This window comes from Zalophus californianus, chromosome 14 (assembly GCF_009762305.2).
Source record: "Zalophus californianus isolate mZalCal1 chromosome 14, mZalCal1.pri.v2, whole genome shotgun sequence".
In the NCBI taxonomy this organism is placed as follows: domain Eukaryota; kingdom Metazoa; phylum Chordata; class Mammalia; order Carnivora; family Otariidae; genus Zalophus; species Zalophus californianus.
This window is the reverse complement of record NC_045608.1, coordinates 65,586,381-65,605,991: the sequence shown is the minus strand read 5'-3', so window position 1 is coordinate 65,605,991 and position 19,611 is coordinate 65,586,381. Positions and strand designations below refer to the sequence as shown.

At 40.6% G+C, this 19,611-nt stretch overlaps 1 protein-coding gene across 10 annotated transcripts in view; it reads right to left on the bottom strand.

Annotated features, from left to right (window-relative positions):
- The window catches only part of SLC14A2 (solute carrier family 14 member 2), a 497,483-nt gene that overhangs the window by 469,260 nt on the left and 8,612 nt on the right, over nucleotides 1-19,611 (bottom strand). For 5 of the 10 annotated variants that reach the window (XM_027577555.2, XM_035724077.1, XM_027577559.2 and 2 more), the window contains one exon: nucleotides 17,701-17,910. The exons of the other annotated variants lie outside the window; for them this stretch is intronic. The gene's annotated coding sequence lies outside the window, so the exon portion shown is untranslated. The remainder of the gene's footprint in view (nucleotides 1-17,700; nucleotides 17,911-19,611) is intronic. 10 annotated transcript variants of the gene reach the window in all.

Sequence of the window (19,611 nt, the reverse complement as noted above, 5' to 3'; positions counted from 1 at the left end):
ACTGTGAGGAGAAAGAGTAATGTGGTGAATATATATTTTGGAGCAGAAACACACTCATTGTGGGTAGCTATCAAGGAAGACTTCTCTGTGGAACTGACATTTAAGCTGATAACAGAAGGCTCAACTGGAGTCATTCAATGGAATGAGAGGAAGAGCATTCCAGACGGGGGAAAGAATATATGTAAATACACTGATGTAGGACTGAATGCAAGGGAGGTATGGAATGCAAAGCTCTGCAAAAGTAGACAGGGGCCAGCTCAGGTGGAGTCCACACATCTTATTAAGGACATTGATCTCTATTCTAAAAGCAATGGAATACCAGTAACCAGGTTTTAAGCAGTGTAGTGATATGCTAGAATTAGTCTTTAGAAAATCTCTCTGCTTGGAGGGTAAAAAATGAATTAGAGGACTAATTATCATGGACACAGTAAAACCAGCTAGAGGCTATTTTAATGGCCCGAGTAAGCTTCTACAAGATTAGCTGCACAGGAATGGAGGTGGGTAGATTGGAGAGACATATGAAAAGCAAAAGTAAGAGAATTTGGTGAAAAAATGGGGTAGAAGGAGAGAGGAGGTCAAGGATGCCCCTTAGGTCTAATTTGTGCAATTTGGCTAGACGGTAGTTTTTCATTGAGATAATATTTTAAAATAGGTTTGTAAAGAAAAAGCATGAGATTACTGTTGATAATATTCAAGTTTGAGAAACTGTAGAGATATCTAAGGAACAATGTCAAGAAGACAGCTAGAATGCAGATCTGGAGCCCAAAATAAAGGTGTAGGCTTAGTTTTTAAGCTTTGTGAGTCTTTGGTGAATAGACAGTAACTAATGCTATAGATGCCCACGAGATTTCTGGGGAAGAGAACTGATGCGCATAAAGAAGCGGGTTAGGTCTGGGCTTTGTGAAACTAACTCCACATTTACCAGCTGGGGGAAGACAATGAAACAGCAAATCAGACCACAATGTCCACAATGTAGAAAGAAAAGCAGGAGAGTGGATGTGAAAGGAACAAAAGGAAGGGAGGGTTTTCAGAAGGATTAATGGGCAACAATGCCAAACAAATTTGTCACCTTAGCTTTCTTATCTTTCCAGCTAGGACTGTAAAAACGTTATGCTGGGGGTTTCCATCTGTGAGTACATATAGAAATGGAAGTACTAGCCGAGAGGGGGAGGAAGTAAAGGGAAAAATCCAGGCTAAATATTCAGTACCTACTGTGTGGAAGTTTTCTGCATGGTGCAAATCCTGTGATTCTGAACAAGGAAAGGTGGGAAGGGGGTGGGGTCCTATGGGGACGGGGATTAAGGGTTTGGGGAGTGGGAGGTGATGGGGCAAAACGATCACATCAGTTCTGGAGTTTGACTGAGTTCAAATCCTAGCTCTGCTTCTTCACTAGCTAAGGAACCTCGAGCCAGTTTCCTGTGCTCTTCTCCACCTGCAAAATGGGAATAAAAATATAACTTATCACCTGTTGTAGTTGTGAGCATTAAAAGAATTAATATTTGCACAGCACTCCTGACAGCTGGAACACTCAGTGGGCAGGAGCTATGATTTTTACTTCAAGTGGGCAGGCTTGTTCTCTTTCCAGGGGCTAGCAGACGTGGACAACCTGCTGTGCAGACCAGTCCGACAGTCTCCCTAGCAGTCTGCTCACTGCTGCCACTTCCCCAGGTTGCTAAGATATATTATCTATTCTGTTTCTTCGTATGAATTTTATATGGAGGTAATATAAGGTTATTAGTCAGAGAGACTCTTTTATGCTACAGTTTTTAAATTTTATTTATTTGAACAGGTACTTGAAGAAGAAATCAGCCCTCTTAATAGAATTACTTGTCACGTAGACTGACAATTAACGGCTCAGCAAACTGATAAGACCCTTATGTTTTACTCCCCTGAACAAATAAGTGTTCAAACAGTGTGACCCCTTTCAAAAGTACGCTGTCAGCACCCTTCACAGCAGGCTCATCAAGGTTGCTAACCCTGTGGTCCAATCCTAAGTCAACACCACAGAATACTCCACAGTGTTGTAACCCATCACAAAGAACAACTTGCAGTGTGACTTACTGAACCCAACCAAGTCTTATTCCTTCCTGCCTGTCACCTTAGAAACAGCTTACTCAAGAACTTAGTTAGGTCTGTGGTCCTATTTTCCCCTGAACACAGTCCATTCTAAGTCACAAAAGTCACACACTGTGAGAGGTGCCTTTCCCTTCCCCCGCCTGCCCAACCATCAATCAAAGGCCTCAGTACTGCTACAGGAAACCAGTTATTCTTCCACCATGAGTATTCGGAAGTTGTTTGGTACTATTATTCCTCCATTCCCATTAACTGAATTACCAAATGAAGAGAAGTATTTTCACCTTCCTTTCTTTTTAAACTTAATATATCTCAGGTATCTTTCTGTATCAGTATGTAGAGAGCTCTTTCCTTTTTTAAAGCTGCAGATTGTGTCATTATAAGGATATATGATGATTTATTTTAAAGGCCCTTATTATTGACAGACTGGTGGTTTGTTTCCAATCTTTTGCTATTACAAACAAGGCTGCAATTAATAACCTTGTAAGTATATTATTTTGCACCTGTGCAAGAATATCTGTGGGATAAATTCCCAGAAGTGGTATTACTGGGTCAAAGCATATTTGCATTTGTAATTTTGACAGATATCGCCAAATTGCCCTCCATAGGGGTTATACTAATATAAATTCCCACCAGCAATGTCTGAAAAGGGCCTGTTTCCCCACAGCTTTGCCAACAGGTTATGTTTTTGATCTTTGGATTTTTGCCAATCTGATAAGTAAAAAATGGGATCACAGTATAATTTTAATTTCCATTTCTCTTATTATGCATGAGTTGTGCATTTCATATAACAGCCTTTTGCATCTCCATTTCTATTCATATGTCTTATCTATCGGGTTGTTCTTTTTCTCAGATATTTTAAACATATATAGCCCCCTCTTCTGTAATTTCTAACACACCACCCTGGGACTCAATCCTTATGTTTTTGGTCAGGGCTTTTTCTTGCTTTAATTCCCTATTAATAAACATCTAAGTGTGTGTATGTGGAGAAGGGGTACACGAGACTATTATTAGAAATGGAAAGAAATGAGGAATGCAATTTATGATTGACATTCAAGCTCTGACTTTTTTTTTTTTAACACGGTGATTCTGACAGACTTTCTCCCCTTACAGCAGGTTTCATTTCTTCCCAGTTCTGAAAGAAATGTGCAAATTAAAGAGGATGTGTAACCTCCCTAGAGTGGTCTTCCTAGAACATTTACTCTCAAGATAGTAGTTAGGAAAATGGTGGAGCAAAGAATAGGGTTTGAGGGAACTTGTCCAGGAGGACTCACCCTTACAACCACCTGTCAGTCACCTGGAAATCCAGTGGTAAAGAAGAAAGATGGCCAGGACTCTGTCATCGTTAGGGGGAAGGTAGAGTGAGTGTCACTCTTAATAGAGATGCTGACGTGGTGGGAGAGATCGGCTGTGACATGCACACTGCCAGGAAGAAAACTCCTTCCCTAGGTGTACATATCTGATCTACCCTGTGCTTTAAAAATAGAAACAGCAAGCCCGTTGAGTGGCTGTTCAGGGTGGGAAGGAAGCATAATCAAATTCAAGAATTGACCTGGTAACACACACTCACATGAGCTAATGGTTTACTCCACAATATCATTTAAGGTGAAACTCAGAAAATGATTTGAAATATGACCACCAACCTAACAGAGTAAAACGAGGAGACTAAGCTCTGTCACCTAACGACTGTGTGTCCTAAAACAAGTTGTTAAACTATTCTTGGACTCAGTTTCCGGTTCTGTAAAATAGGGTGGGGGGAGGTTGGGGCATCTTAGGACCCCTTTTCAGCTTTATTATACTGTGACTTCCTGATGGGCCACAGAACCAGGGTGCTATCAAACAGTGCCATGAATTTATTTTCTAAGCATTTAAAGAAAATTTACACTTAAGTGATACTTATCCCTGGATTGAAAATAATTAATAATTATTTGTGTTGCCTCACTCATGCTTCAAGGTGCAGGTCAGGTGCTCAGTCTTGCCAGCTGCTACAGCCCAAAGGCCCTGGTCTCTTCTACAGCCCTCTAGGCCCCAAACACCTAGGTTCACAGCAGACCTATCAGTGTTAAATGTCAGGATATTTTGCTGAGTCATCTTCCCACTCCCATCCATGAAGTTTTGTATCCTTTATAAACACTTTCTCAGGTGATCTCTACTCGTGACACTTTAACTCTCAACTGCATGCGGACAAGAGGTAAAACTTAAACTGATATTGGCCTTCTGTGTTGAACAGGTACTATTGCTGGGCATCCTGTATAATGCCTCATTGTTGTTATTATCATTGCTTCTGGATTTAAATGACCAGAAATGGTTTTACTTTAAGACTTCCTAAGCTTGATTATACAATCTTAGAGATGGAGGAAACATCAAAAATATCAGCACTATCTTTCACCCATTTCAAAATTCCTTATGCAGCATTCCTGCCAAAGGGCTATCTAGCTGCTTAACACTCCTGCTGACAGAGAGCTCACTACCTGACAGACAGCTAATGGCATTAGCATCCTAACAGTCGCAGTAAGTGGCTTCCACTTTGCCCTTTTAGAAGAGGTGTGAAATTGATCCATTCCTCCTCTTGTCTTTACTCATCCTAAGTTAGGAGAGAGCATTTGGCAGTTTAATAGTACCAATTTAGTGTTTATTTAATAGTAAAAGTTCCAAATGCCAGCTGTAATCTTTAGTAGCTATTTTTGTGTTGGCGATACAATTCCAACAATTACATTTTACGAAGTCATTTCCATTAGGGTTGAGGCAATCTATGAATAAGTCAGGATTTTAAGACAGAGAACTAGGATTTCGTCACAGCTTTGCTCACAAGTAGTGACTTTAGGGAAAGTCATTTCTCTTTCTGGTTCTCAATTTCCTGATGTGTAAAATAAGGGGAAGAATATAGACAATTTCTAAATACCCTCCTTCCCCAGCTATAACTTTTAATGAGGCCACAACAGTGCTTTGCAAATGGAAGATACCAAAAATGGTAAATAAATGAAAATATGAATTTCTATGACCAAGTAAATATGCAGACAAGGTAGATAATCCAGTAGAGCTCGGGGTTTCTAGAAAAGCTCCAGTTACCACCAATATCCATGAAAATTCAGATAAAACAGGATTTCAACATCCTTGATGACTACTGAGATGACATTTCCACTTAGACTCTTTATTTTTTACTGTGTTCATGACACTGGCTCCTAAGAAACATCATCACACCCAAAAGGGGAACACTGAATTAACTTTATGGATTATTGGGCTCTTTTCTATAAATTATTGGCTGAACATATTGCTGGTCATAGAGAAGGGAGGAGGCCACACTTGGGAGATAGCCTGAGCCAAATCCCCGGTGCCAGCTTAATGTGAGGGTCCTTGCAGAGAGTGCAAGACAAAGGTTAGGGAGGGAGTGAAATCACTAAGGAAATAATTCTTTGAGTGAAGTCAAGACTTATTTCCATGCTCAACCCAAGCCAATCACTGCTTACGACATTGATACACATGGAAGATTATTTTCTGGCACTAATCTGTATGTGGAGAATTTAGTTGTCTGTGGAAAATAACCACAAGAACTCTGAAGGAAAACAGCGTCTCTAAATTTAGGACGTCACTGGCAATTTGCCCCCTGAGGGCTAATAAAAGGAGCTGTACCCTAGAGAAATCTGAAGACCTGAGGAAGGTTTCCAAAATTGTTTGAGATGATTTGAGGGATTCATGGGAGAACTTAGCAAAAAATTTCATTACTTAGCTTTCACCACTATGTCCCAGTAAATTGTTGGGCTCATTGTTGGTTTGGAGCTACTAGTTTATTTGAGAAATAAGAAACTACAGCATGGTGAAAAGGAAAGAACATTGGCCTGAGAATTAACAGAGAGAGCAGAACTGTAGTCTCAGCTTTGTGAATTTGGGCTGTGCTTTCTTTATCTGTAAATGAGGGGAGAGATGACTGTTAAGATTTCTTCCAGCATTAATTGTCCATGAACTTTTATATTTACAAAAAAATAAAGATTATATCTATCTAACTTTTATATCTTCAACTCTGAGGTCATTGGGCCTATCAGTTTTAAATTTCCATGTAATTAGAGTGATGAATTCCCCTGGTCCACCCTTCTCTTCCATATAAGCTCTCCATTCTAGACTACCTGTTTTATTCACCAACCCTTATTAAATTAGTATTAAATAGAATTTAATAAATTATTAAATTTTAGACTACCTGTTTTATTCACCACCCCTTATTAAATTCATCCCCTTATTAAATTTTAATTACTAAAATTATATATTTTCTCTTTCTTCTAAATATCTCATTCTTTCTGCAAGTTGTCATATCCATCAAGTCATAGGATAAAATAGACTTTTTTTTTAAGTTGACTGATAAAATGCACTCTATCCACTAAAATCTGAATTTGAATAATGTTTTAGTATAAGTATATTCCATGCAGTATTTGGGATATGCTTATGCTAAAAATTATCCAGTATTTACCTGAAATTCATATTTAACTGGGTATATTTTCATTTGCTAACTTTAGTAACCTTACCTTTGACCAGAGTCCCTTCTCCTATCCTCAAAGTCCCACAGAACTGCATTTGAACCCTTCTATGTGCACTTACGTTATTATCCAACATTCTAACCGTATAGGTCCATCTGATTTCCTTAACTAGATTATTAGTCCTGTGAGAGACAGAACTAGATGCTACACATTCTGCATCTCCTTTTACCCCCAATGGTGCTTTTTATTATTTCATAATTGGTTGATTCCTCCGAGACTCCTTCACAACCCATGTACTTGCTCCCAATTACTAAATCTCAGTCTGCTGCTTCCTCAAGCTAACATAATCATACCACTTTAGCCCAGACCCACAAGAAAATAGGATGGGATTCAATGGAAATTAACATTAAGGTTCACAACAGTTGATCAGTTGTTACCAGGTACAATGAAAAATATAAATTGATCTAGTTTTTTCTAGTGAATTAAAAATTACTAAAGTCACTTGCAAAGCTGAATTCTTAGTTTGCCAATTTTGTCCTAGCTGCTCTTAACTTAAACAATCCATTTTGCAGGGGACCCAACCTCCTAATGTTTTTGAAAATCTCGTAAGACAGTAAGTTCCTTTTGTGTCTGTATGAAAACATTTAATATTGTGTATTCCTGCCCTCAGAAAACCAAGGGTACCAACTGACTTCTCTCCTCAAAATAAAGTCCTTTACTTTAACTTCATTTCCATGCTGAGTCTGTTCTCTTTCAAGCCTTGCCTCCTTGCATGGAGTACTCATCATTTTCCAAACACACTTTGAACCTTTGTTTGCTCTTCTGCTTCTGTCTCTAATGCTCACAGCATCTCTGCCTTTCTAAATCCTACTTATTCACAGTCCCTGGTTTGTGAAGTTGAAGGGTGCAGAAGCCCTAGGAATCTACTGTGACACTATCACTTTAGAAATGAATAAACGATGGACCTTGGATCTATTCAAGGATACTCTGTAGCAGAGTGACAGAGCCATGGCTCAAAATGTCCCCAAAGTCTTTTATTTCTGCCTTTCCCAAGATCTTTCTTCAAGAACCACCTTTAGCTACCACCTTTTTTAAAAAAGGCTTTCCTCATCATCCCAGCCAGAAATGTTCTTTCTCTTTCCTTTAACACCAGACATTTTATCTGTAGCTCTCTTGAGGTGTTTAGTGCTTTTGAGGTTGTGTTTTTGTTATTGGCAAGGTTCTAAAATAAAATCATTCCCTTTGAAAAGAGCAAATTAGCAAAGGTGTGCCTCTGGGGTACTATTTTCCTAACTGCCTGAGGGTTCTGTTGGGAAGAAAAAGGATAGATGGTATCACCCATTTGTTGTACCCAGTGACTGAGGCTACCCTTTACTCTCTGGGCAGTATTCAGCACAGAGAAGCAACTACAGAAAAAGGGAGCAGGGATGCCCTGGATTATTCCAGGGACACAGGCCAAGTGTAGTAGGAAAGAGATGGTTTTGAGTAGGACTTCACTATATCTTGTTGTATGCATCCTTCATCAGGTAACCTATCATAAACTGATCGAGAGACACATGAAAGAGGTGTTATTATTCTAGGGGCATTTAAAAAAACTCATGTCACTGTGACACTGTGATTACAACCCTATCAAAGAGCTCTGGAGGTGACACCAGCAGGAGCAACCTTAGAAAGGGCTGACTCAGTGAGCAGAGGAAGAGTGCTGGGTGAGAAGCAGGCATGTCAATGTTGACTGTCAGATCAATGATGGAATCAGCTATGGAAGGTGACATGCTGCAGTCACAGGACTCAATGTCAGAATGGACTGGGTCACCAAATCATTTCAACAAAAATTCCAGAGAATACTAAATTAAACTTGGTAAAACTTAAAATGAAAAAAAAATAAAAAACTTAAAATAAAAAAAAAAACTTCATATGGGAAGTTCCTCATTGACAATCTATCTTTTGGCAAATAATTGACTTTAAACCACACAGCTTTTCATCAATGCCATTTTCTTTCAAAGCCCTTTTTTATCCCCAGAATGTTAGAATGAGAGGAATGTGCATAAACACAGCAACCACATATGGTTAATTTCTTAGTGACTCAAACTCTCAAACGTTTAGTAGTTGTGTATCTACTTAATAAACACTCATGGGTCTGCTACTATGTATAGTCCAGCACTGAGCTGTGGCCACACAGAGCAGTAAATGAAACATGTTTACTCTCTTTTCTCACTGAACTGGGTCCTATGATCCAAGGCCATAACATACTCTTTATATACCATTTGACACTGGAATTAAAGTATCTAATAAGTTTTAATAAATGTGGAGCAGCAGATATATGCTGAAAACACATTTCTTCATTTTTAAGTCTATTTCTATCACCAGATTCTTAAGTCACTGACTGACTCATAAAAAGAGAGCTCTCATTTTTTCCCCCACCAAAACAATACCCTGATTAAAATGCTTCATCATCAACACCTAAATACCAAATAATCCGATTAAAATGGGCAAAAAACTGAACAGATATTTTTCCACAGAAGATACACAGATGGCCAACAGACACATGAAAAGATGCTCAACTTCACTCATCAATAGGGAAATGCAAATCAAAAGCACAATGAGATATCACCTCATAGCATGCAGAATGGCTAGTATCACCAAAAAACAAGAAATAAGTGGTGGTAAGGAGAAAAGGGAATCCTTGTGCACTGTCAGTGGGAGTGAAAATTGGTGTAGCCACTATGAATAACAGTGTGGAAGTTCTTCAAAAAACTAAAAATAGAACTACCACATGATCCAGTTATTTCACTTCTGGGTATTTACCCAAAGAAAATGAAAACACTAATTGGAAAGATATATGCACCCCAATGTTTACTGCAGCATTATTTATGATAACCAAACATGGAAACAATCTAAGTGTCCATCGACAGATGAATGCATCAACAAAATGTGGTATGCATACACAATGGAATATTACTCAGCTATAAAAAAGAATGAAATCTTGCCATTTATGACAACATGGTTAGGCCTAGAGGGTATTATCCTAAGTGGAATATGCCAGACAGAAAAAGATAAGTACTGTATGATTTTACTTATGTGTGAAATCTAAAAAACAAAACAACAAAAAAGAGAAACAGATTCATAAATATAGAGAAAAAACCTGTGGTTGCCAAAGGGGAGGGTGAGGAGACAGGCAAAATGGGTGAAAGGGATAAAAATAAATATAAATAAAATAAAATACCTCATCAAAAGAAGATGATTTCTCATGATCAGGCATATTGCAAGCACTTAAATCACAAAATGGTAAATTTCAAAAGTCACTTTTGCCAAGATGTAAGGAATTACATGTGTAGGTTCTATTCTTTGGATTTAAGTACATCTCAAAAATATAATGAAAGGCTATAACTTACTAAGTGTTTCTTGTATGCCTGGTACTGTTCTAACCCTTGTTTGCAGTTGAATTTAACCTACACAAACTATAAGAGGTAGGCATTAATTATTATTTCCATCTTACAGATGGTGTAGCTGAGGCACTGAGAGGTTAACAACTTGTTCAGAGACAAAGCTACTATGTGGTTTAGCCAGAATTCAAGTAAAAAATCTGGCTTCAGATGCCCCACGCTGTTGGCTATACAAAGTGGTAAGTAGTTTGCCCTAACCATAAATATGAAAAACCGTATTCTTTTGTTTTGCCCTAGGGCAATGTAGGAAATAAATAAAAAAACTTAAAGGTGAGACAACTGTCTTTTTGTTTTTGTTTTTGTTTTGCCAATTATGTGTTACCTTAAAAGAAAGTTGCAATAAATGAGAAGGATAAAGCTTGACGGGAGTGACACTGTCACGAACCATATGATTATGAAAGAGAACTATTCAGCATGATTATGAAGTTGTAGATTCAGGGCAACACTAAGGTGGATGAACTCTCCACCAAGCTATTCAGCAAACTGGCTGTTGCTTGAGCCAGCCAGGCTCAGTAGAGGTGGGCCTGCAATAATGCTCCAGTCAGGCTCACACTTAGTTATCCAACGACAAAGCTTCCAAACGACAAAGGAGCACAACAGCATATAGAGGAGGCCTACACAGAAAATCGGAGCTCGAGTCAGGTTATGACATACCACAGCAAAACCTGACTGGGAAATGACAACAAACGTTTATGCCTCCATTTGTTTCCCATGCAGAATGCTCAAATAACATCCTATCTGGTACAAAACCAGACTCTACCTGGAAACCCTGAATAAGCACCAGTGAAGTCATCAGAAGGGTGGGAGAGCTGCCGCCAAGAGGGGAGGCAGGGAAGTGGATTGCCAGGGGCCCTTTAGTGAAAGGTGAGACTTGGGGAAAGATGGCCTAGGGTCCCCACATTTCCCTAGAGAGCTCCCAAGCCAGAAATCACCCCTCGGCTGTGCACTCAGACTGTTCTGTTGTGGAAAATGGAGAGTGTAGATTTATTAATAAATAAGCCTCACTACCTCCGTTACAGTGGCAATGAGGGGGAGAACACAACTGAAGCCAGGATGTAGCCCCAACGCTTGACACAGTCTGCATACCAGTATTTGTCAGCTCTGTTTTATATGCGCCTTCCTGTTTTGAGCTTCTAGGAGGAAAACATTAGCCCTCAAACTCATGGTTCTCCTTTATGGTTGTGGTCAGTTCACTGGTTGTTTAGAGGCATGCTCAACAGCTTGTGGTGGGGGACTGATATCCAGGGCTGCACCCAGGCTTGATGTGGACCCAGCTGCACATGAGAATTATGTGGTATCATTCACATATAGTAAAAAATGATATCATTTACATATAGTAAAAAAGAAACTGTCAATACATGTGAAAGTTCTTATGTCTCATGCCATCAATGTAAAATATATCAAGTGGCGGACTGAAGCAGTAACTCCGCCTAGTGGAGCAGTAGGAAGTGTAAACGAGGATATTCTCTGTGCAACTGCCATGATGTGGCTACCTGTTTTCCCTCACTGACTATAACATTCTCCTGGGGACCCTATAGGCAACCCTGAGTTCCTGACACTATCCTAATTCACCACATCCAAAAGGTTATGAGGCCAGACCAGAGTGACAAAACCCCATAGACTCAGACAGGCTGGTGCTGCCCTCTTTGGGCCTCTAGCCAAATCAGCTTAGGGACAGGGCCAAGGCCAGAGGCCTCAGAGTATAGGAGTAAGTAACCACATCTCATATCAAGAGAACAGGACTATATACTGAGAATGACTCTCAGTACAGAGTACCCACATACATTAGTTCATTTATTCTTCCCAGGTGTTATGGGATGTTCGTATTGCCTTCCTGGTGACTGTGGTACAAACAGGGCTTGGGGAGCTTGCAGGTGAACTGCCCAATGCCACAAACCTATGAGTCATGAGACTGGAATTCGAACTCAGTCTGTGGTTATCAGGGCAGATCAGCATCTTTACCAAGTCCAGCCAATTAAACTCAAGAGTAGAATCTGAGTCAGATCCAGAAAGATCTTGAAGACCATGTGCTTATATTGAGCGATGTTTGCAGTATAGCATATCACTTTTAAAATGCAGTTTACAAGAAAAAAGAAAATAATTATAAAATACCCAGTCATATGGTCATATATACTGTGAGTCAGATAATAAATCCTATCACCTTCAGATTTAGGAAACCTTCTCCTCCGACATGAGCATTACAACAGGGGCTTGACATTGTCTAGAGTGTGTTCCAACCCTGGTGAGAGGAATCAATCCAAGTCAGAGCTGCAATGCCGAATCTGCTTTTAGATTACTTTGCACGGTATTTTAAATTTCTTAGGCCAGACCACTAGACATCTTCCAAAACATATACTCATGTGCTTGAAGAAATCAGATGGAGTTAGTATGACAATTCATTTACCGTGACTTCTAGTATAATGTTCAGACACTTTCTAGACATGTGTATCACCAAACTCTGTATTCTAAAGAACTTTCTCTGGCTGACTCAGATCATGACCTGAGACAGTAACAAATTCAACATGTATAACGATTTCAGGAATTTGAAGGTCTCTTTTCTCAAAAGCTATCCCCCTGCTTGCCTATTTTAACTTCCATGCAATTGACAAAGGAAATTCGGTTTCCCACTCAAATTCCCAGATGTCGTTTAGCCTGCTTTATCTCTGGAATCTTCCCCAAAATACAGCAAATATAGGATGAGAAATAGCTAGACTCAGAAAAGAATGATTAGGCAGTGTCGAAGCAAGCCTGCTGACAAGCCCTCTTTAAGACCTTCAGCGTTTTCCTTCAGACAAATGTTTCCCATTTTAACTCCCTTGCCTCCTTTTTATAAAAATGTATTCCCACCTGCCTTTATAAATATTAGTTCTTCAGATGAGGGCCATCCCATCACACCTTCCACATGCTTTGTTTCTACTTTGCATCTGCTTGACCCTCTGGCTCTGGGGTCCATTCTTGTGTTTGTGCTGCTGCTGAGAAGGGACAGCAAGAGAGAGGTGAAAATCTGTCTGGCCATCAGTTTATAACTTCCCTTAGTCCCCTAGAAGTAGCCAGGAGAGGGTGTGGGTCAGGGAGGAGGGAAGAGGGCTGAGTGTGTAATGTGCAGGCTGGCCAGACCCAAATACCCCTCCATCCAGATACCATCTCATAAGGATACTGCTTATTGCTTGTGTCCACTGGACCATCAGCAGCTTCCCTTGAAGTGAGGTAGGACCATTCTGTATATAACAGGACTCAGAGAGATTATTTGTAAGATTTCATTATTTAGGCAAAAAGAATTGTCAAAAATGAACTGTTAATGAGAGGTATAGATTTCATTATGAGTTATCTTAAGCTTTTAAATAATTAGCTGTAAATACTGACCAGCAAGTCTCCAATATTACCTCCTAGTTCTGTTCTGAAGGACAGTTTGGTAACCCTTTAGTAGAGCATCTGATAACACTGCCTTCTGCTCTGGTACACCCTGCAACACCCCTTCTGCTAACCCCACTTCTGTGAGCCATCACAGCCTTTCTTCACTGTGCTGACTTTTATAGTCTTTTCCAGGGCCCTTATTATCAAGTTTTCAGTCTTTCCATCTGCAAATGCCCAGGCTTCCATGTGAATGTGTGCTTCTGGAGCCCTGAATTGCCTTCCTATGTTTTACAAGATGTTAGCTGCCTGCTTTGCTTGGAAATTCTAGAAATGACTTGATGGGTCTGCACTTCCCTCTCCAGCGGATTCTCTCTGCTGAGCTCTTCCTCAGTCCTCCCATGTGGTACAGGCAGGGAATCCGGCTCCTGATTTGGAGCAGTGCCCACACCATTAAGCATCCTCCCCGAAGCCATCCACTGTGCAAACCACCTCCATCTTATATGCAATATCATGTCAATGATAAATGTCGATGGAGTCATGAGGTTTTCTCAAGTCACTTTTTAGTGCTATTGATAACTTCCTTAAATACTATCTTTTGTTAAGACATTCAGCATTTTCTCATTAATTTCATACATACCATCTCATTAATTTAAAATACTGAGTTCATTAGGACTGGTACTATTCCTATTTTGTAAATGACTAAACTAAGTCCCAGAGAGGTAAATTACGTGTTTAAGTTCAAAACTGCTAAGTGTCAGAAGATACCATCTCCTACAACTTTGTTCACAATTTAGATGTGCTTATGGAAAACTATTGTGTGAAATGATTTCTGGCAAATAAAATCAGTTGGGCCCAGGGGAAACTTGCTATTTAAAAGAGTCCCATTGTGAGTCATTTTATAAAGCAAATATTCTCTAATACAGCTATTTTACAAATGTGAATTTTTAAACAACATATATCTGCTGAAAGTGGGGTACTCGTGAGCCGGCACATTTCAGCTACTGACTCTTACTCAGAGTTTCTCCTGATGAGAGGCAGTGGACACACTGGCAGAGTCCATAATGTGGATAAATGGCAGCATCAGAGCGGGGCAGTCCCCTACAGACACCTGAGCTCTAGCCCCTGAATTGCACTACTGGTCAGTTACTTCCCATTTTCTGTCTGGGAAACTGCTCCTACCAGGACTGGAGGACTGAACAGCTAGGCCCAAGTCTGCACCTTGCTTTCGTTCATTACCTCTGCCTCACTCTGTCTCACCTTCCTCTGTCTCCTGACTTCCTGCGCTCCACACCCAAACCAAGTTGCAGATTTTGCTACTGATACAGCCCCTTGGTCATACCCCTGCCTCTGCTTATGTCCCACCCTTTCCCTCAACTTTCTTTCTCCTGGTCTTGCTACTTGCAGGATCCTCAGCTCAGATAGATCAGGGATTCTGAGTCCTGGCTATATATGAGAATAATCTGGGGAGCTTTAAAATTTTTTCTAATGCTTTGGGTCACTATTAAAAGTCTTATTTAATTGGGCTGCTGTGGGGCCTGAAGGTGTTGTGTGTGTGTGTGTGTGTGTGTGTGTGTGTGTGTGTGTGTGTGTGTGTGTGTGTGTGTGTGTGTGTGTGTGTGTGTCTTAAATCACCTAGGTGATTCTAACATGCAGTAAAATGGAGAACCCTTGATTCACTCCATGGCCTGATGTTGACCTGTAATCTCTGGTTACTGGATGGTCTTTGTTATGGGCTGAATTCTATCCCCCTCCATATTCATATGTTGAAGATTTAGCCTCCAGTCTTTATTTGGAGATAAGGCCTTTACAGAGGTAATCAAGTTAAAGTGAGGTAATTAGAGTAGAACCTAACCCAATATAATTGGTGTCCTTATAAAAAGGGGAAATTTGAAGATAAACACATACACAGGGAGAACACCATGTGAATATGAGGATGGTCATTTAAAAGCCAAGGAGAGAGGCCTGGAGCAGATCTGAAGGCCCAGTACCTTCAGAGGTAGCTAATACCTTGATTGCAGATTTCTAGCTGCCAGAACCAGGAAGCAATAAGTTTCTGTTAAGTCCCCCAGTGTGTGGTAATTTGTTATGGCAGCCCCAGGAAACTAATACGGCCCTCAAGACTGCAATGCAGTTGCCCTAATCCTGGAGCATAGACCAATGTGTCCCAATTCGGCCAGGATTTTCCCAGCTTTACCACCGAAAGTCCATGTAATGGCTAAGTGCATAGGCTTCAGATCCAGACAACCTAGGTTTAAAACTCATCTCTGTTCTTGGCTATGTTGCTTTGAGCCTCAGTATCTTCAGCTGCAAAAAGACCTAACTCATAGTAATGTGTGGATGACATGGGCTAATACATGTAAAACATCTAGAACTTTTCCTGGCACAGTGAGCTGTCAATAAATGTTAACTAAATCAATATTATACACCATTAAAATCAGGAAATAGTGAAGCACATATCTGTGCATCAGATATCTCATCAGACAATGAGATAATTAAGGGGCTTGCTTTGAGAGATGAATGTAGTCAAAGTCCTTTGCCTGCCATCCATTCACTGCAATCCTAGTTTTTTTTCATACTAGGAAACAGCCTTGATGCTCCTCAGCATTTCTGCTATACAATGCACATTTACAGCAAGTGGAACAAAAAGAAATTGCTTTAAGCATTCTGTGTGTTTATTTCCCATCCCCTTGCAAAAACATGGAGGAGGCCACCCCCAGGAAACAGATAAAAGTCAAGATATGATTCAATGGTGAACCTTGTAACCGGTCACAACCAAAAGGGCCTATTCAGGAAGGAAGACAGACTTGCGAATGAGGAGATGTAGTTTTCTGAAGACCGGTGAAGTGGGGAAAAGATTGGAAGGAGGACTGACACTGAAGTTGGGTCTTAAATGAGGTAAAGGCACTGCTGGGTGGCCATAACTGACTCACTGGTTAGGGTTAGTTCACACAGATGGGGCACATCAGTAAAGACAAAAAGATGTGAAACTGCTTGGCATGTTAGGAAACCAGAAGTCATTTGGTATCTCCAGAGTGCAGGAGCATGTGGACGTTTAGTAAGAGAAGAATTCAACCCATCCTGATGTCTCCTGCCTTTATAATAATCAATATGAATGAGTTTTGCCTTCAAAGTCAGATTGTAAATTCACTGAGGAATTTAATAACAGTGCAGTGATTTTTACTTCTTGGTGTCCCCCAGTAAAATTCTGTCGTAAGTTATTTACTAATAAAAGTAGCTAATTGTGCCAAGAGCACTTTGTATAATGGATGGACATTGTACACGCATGTGCATGCACGCATGAATTTTTTATTTATTTTATTTGGAATCTAGGTGTCACCTTATAGAATTTATTCTAACAAACCCCATCCCTTCAGCCCTCCCACCCTTAGGCTTCCTGGAATCAGAATCTGTCTAAATCTGCCATCTAGCAACAACCTCTGTGAGCCCTGACTCCATCTGATGGAGAATACAAACCAAGGACTAAGGGAAAACAGGCCCTATCTAGAATAAAGTTCATACCTATCTTCTCATCTATAGCCATTCATAGCAGCCTTCTCATTGTAGTTGCCCTATTATTGCTCGATTTTGGATTTCATTTTCTTTCCTGGTGACTTTTGACTACTTTGCTTTCTCTCTTCTGGACCCATTTGCTCTGCTCCATTTTAACCGATCCTCTGATCTGAAATTATAGCTCTCCCGGATGTGTAGTCCCTTCTGGATCCTCCCCATGCAAAAGGTATGAGGGGTTCTCAAGCCTCGCTATGCACGAGAATCACATGTGAAGTCATTTGCATAGCCTCTGCCCCTGACATTTTGATTCACCAGAAATAGGAGGAGCACAATTTCCTATATATAGAGAGAGATTTATCCCATAGACCATTCTCATGCACAGGCCGGGATAAGAAGCATTTAACTGGACACTGAGTCATGGTTTCCTTAGGCCTGCCCTTTTCCATTACTGCGTAAGTCCAAGATCTATTTGCCCATCACAGTGTAGCAAAGACAAAAACAGAAGAAACTATATGCCCTCAGATGCAAGTTAACAGGGCCACTACAGTGACCCTACCCCTTACAAGTTTTAGTGCAGAGGCAACATCTGTAGGAAGAGAGGACATAAACATCTTACATTTCCATCTAGCCCCACAGGTTACAGCCCTGATAATCATTAGGAGGTCTGGAGTAGGAGCCAAAACCCAACCCTAATAATAACTGGAAACCTGTTTGGAAATGCAGCTACAATTTTTTCCCTGTGAGCTGCCGTGCAGGTCACTGAACATAAACATTCTCTGAAATCAGGTGCTATCATTGAAATCTTGAGATTCAAATGTGTAGGCTTTTAGGAAGGAGAAAGTAGAAGGTTTTACCGTTATCCTGGTGCATGCAGTGTGGAACATGGTCCAACCACGGGAGACCATCCTGTCGCAACTGATGTCTCCAGGAAGCACAGCTAATCTCTTCTGCTGCCACTTCCCTTTGGTGTGGATCTTTAATCTCTGAAGTGTGCTGACATTATTCATTATCCCAGGCACCAACAAGATTCAATTAGTTTCTACAGGGATGTCCATTTTACGAAGCTGAATGTGAATGAAAGACCTTGGTGTAAGTGGTGCACTTATCAAACCAAGACTTTACCATGTTATTCATTAGGCAAATAAATTAATGTCAGGCTTCCTTATCCACTGGGCCATCAAGGGACAGGCCAGCTCCTTGACAGAATTCTTTTATGAACAGTCATTTGTGTGAGAGAGAAAAATCTTGGTGAAAGCCCTAATGGAAATGCCAATGAGTAAGAGTATTTTCTGCAGAGCAGATACAGTGTGCACAGGAAGGGGAGCTGTGGGACCTAAAATTTATAAGACCTAAAATTTCACGTGATGCCTTGATATATTTGGGCCCCACAGAGCTGAAGAGGCCCAACTGTGAGTTCTTTTGCTCCCCCATCCAGTAGAAAGGCTGCCCACCCAGCTAGTTCCCCTAACAGCTGGACCAACTACACCACTTTCAGCCCTCAGCCTAGTGGTTTCACTTCCCTGACAGCCTGAAGACTTGTTCAAAGGAGCCAAATATATCCTCCTGTGGGAACCAGAGATCACCTCACCCTCTTGTTACTACAAGTTCTACTTCCCTGCGCCTCTGCTTGTTCACACTATCCCAAGTGCAATCCCCATGTGGGCCTGCATGGTGTGCAATGTCCTCTCCCCCTCTCTCTACCCCCAGATTGTGAGTATTTATTACAAACTAACTGCTATCAACCTCATTTGCCCAGTGTCAAAGTATCAGGTACTCAACCATCTTGTACTATTTAAGGAGGAGGATCCCTCCCTCACCAAGGCAGTGAATAGGAGGTGATTGGAACAGGGGCTCAGTCCTCTCCATCTGTGGCAGAACTTTGGCTTTGGTGACCACAGAATGGGCACTCAGGGCCCTAGCTTCCAATCCCAGCATTTCCAATCAGGCATGTAATTTAAACCCTCTTAGACTCAGTTTCTCTATCTGGAAAATAGCTATAGTAATATTGGTCTCTACCTGCTTCATAAGTTCTTATGACATCCAACAATCATGCTTTAAAACACTGCAGAAACTAAAAATCTGTAGGATCTGTAGGGTTGTGCTATAATTACTGAATCCTATTTTTAGAATAGTTTTTTCCACTTAGTCTAGGATAAATGGGGTTACTAGTGACAGCTAAACAGTTCCTTCTGAGTAACTTGGAAGAGTTCCTCTTCATCCCTCCTACTAGTTCCCCTGAGATGCTACCTAAAAGAAGAGGAGGAAGAAAAAGAAGGGGAGAGAAGACAGTGGAATCATTTTGTTGCAGAAGTGACAAGGTAGCAATTTTTCTTTGCAATATTCTAAGGCAAATATACCAATCTGCCCCACCACATTTCTGCATCTAAAGCCCTGTTTGGGCATGAGATGTGGGGACAGGAAGAGAGCAAGAGTCAAGAATTAGAAATACATGAGCCCTGCCTATAACAACAGTATAAGATAACTTGGATAACAGACAGCATTAACTATCTTATGAAACAATATACGAACATGTAAAAATTGATGTATCTTTTTGTCTCCCCTTTATCCTTCAAATCCCTACTGCTACATAAAAAGTCTTCCCTGAAGCTTCATTCCCCAATGATCACATAGAATGGTAGAAGCTTGGGATTGGCACAGACTTAAAGGTCAGTTGCACGAGCCCCAATTTCTGCCTCCTAGGTCCCATGATGTGGAGATGTTATAATACAGGTGTGTCTGGGTAAGAATAAAGCACCTATAACTGG